Genomic DNA, 1,693 nt, shown 5'->3' on the forward strand with positions numbered 1-1,693 from the left:
GTGAGCCACCATGTGGTTGCTGGGATTTGAACTCCGGACCTCTAGAAGAGCAGTCAGTGCTCTTAACGGCTGAGCCATCTCTCCAGCCCCTCTGTATTCATTCTTATTTCAGAGGTTCTTGATCTGGGCATGGTGATGTCTGCCAAGAATCACAGCACTCAGGAAGCAGAGGCAGGAGGATAAATGAGTTTGCAGCCAGCCTGGGCTATGTAAGATCTACTCTGGTGTCTTACTTTTTCTATTGCTGTGACAAGACCTCAAGCTCAGTTGTCTGCTTGGATGGGGTATGGCTCCCTAATTGAATTAGATTTCCATAGCTTTTGTTGTTTCTTTATAGGAGCAGAAAATTCCTTAGGCTTTTTCTTTTCACAAGTTGCAGGATTAGCAGGTTGGGTCCCAGCCTGAGAATACCACTCCCTTCATTCTGGCCTCTCTTTTGGCACAAGTCATGGCTCCAACATTATATTTCCTGGTGTTCTCTTCTTCCAACTGTACATTTTGTGTTTCTTTTTGCCTCGCTTGCTCTTTTTCGTTATAAAACTGCCTAAGAATAGAAATAGGAAAGTAACTAAGACGCAAGTTTGGTATCAAGGAGTGGGCTACTGAGGTGACAGGCCCTCCCATGCTATTTCTGGGAGGAATTTGGAAACCTTTGGAACTTTGGACTAGGAAAGTGGTTGAATGCTGTAAGTGGGGCTTAGTGGGTCCTCCTAGTAGGCACTTGGAAGACAATAGTACTGAGAGCAACGTGGACTATGGAGTCCCAGCTCATGAGGTTTTAGAGGTGAACAGTATTAGTAACTCAGATTTTCAAAGCACCGACTCTTCCTTACATTGAGTTTCCTATGTTTTATTGCTGTTTCTTCTGTCTCGCTAGTTTGGGCCCTGTTATTTTCTCTTCCCATCTACTCTTTTTTTCAGTGTTGTTTGTTCTTATTTTTCCAAGACCTTCAGGCACAGTCAATCTTCCCAGTATCTTCCGTAGACCCGTGGTGCTATAACCTCTGCTCTTACGAAGGCTGGCGTTGTGTCCCACAGGTTTGGGTATGTCATGTTTCCATCTTCATTCAGTACTAGGACTTGTTAGACTTCCTTCTGACTCCTCCAGTGACCCAGTTTACTTCCACTCAGTGGTATGTCCTTTTACTTCCATGAGTTTGTGTAACTTTCTGTCGTTTCTCTCACTGTTGATGTCCAGCCTTTATTCCTCTGTGGTTAGATAATATGAAGGGTGTTATTTGAATTTCTTTTGCAAATTTGTCAAGACTTGCCTTGTGTCCTAAAATGTGGTTGGTTTTGCAGACAGGTTCATGGGCTACTGAAAATAAACAGAATGTGTTCTTTAGTGTTTGGGTGGAGTGTCCTGTAGTCATCTGTTAGATCTATTTGGTTTATAATGTCATTTAACTCCAGCATTACTCTATTTAGTTTTTGCCTGGATGGGTGAGCATAGAGTGCTGAAAGTCTCCCAATATCACTGTGTCCGGTCAACCTGTGACTTTAGATCTAATAGCATTTTTTTTTTTAATGAAACTGTTGTCTCTCTGGTGCACACATGTTTAAGACTAATATCCTTGGGGATTTTTTTTTCCTTTATATGTTGCTTTAAAGCTGTTTTGTCAAGTATTAGAATAGCTATATCTGCCTATTTTTTTAAGATTTATTTATTTATTTATTTATTTATTTATTTATT

At 41.0% G+C, this 1,693-nt stretch overlaps 1 protein-coding gene across 1 annotated transcript in view; it reads right to left on the minus strand.

Annotated features, from left to right (window-relative positions):
* Positions 1 to 1,693, minus strand: part of Nek5 (NIMA related kinase 5) — an 84,808-nt gene that overhangs the window by 6,097 nt on the left and 77,018 nt on the right. The window lies entirely within an intron of this gene.

This window comes from Mus caroli, chromosome 8 (genome assembly GCF_900094665.2).
Source record: "Mus caroli chromosome 8, CAROLI_EIJ_v1.1, whole genome shotgun sequence".
NCBI lineage: Eukaryota > Metazoa > Chordata > Mammalia > Rodentia > Muridae > Mus > Mus caroli.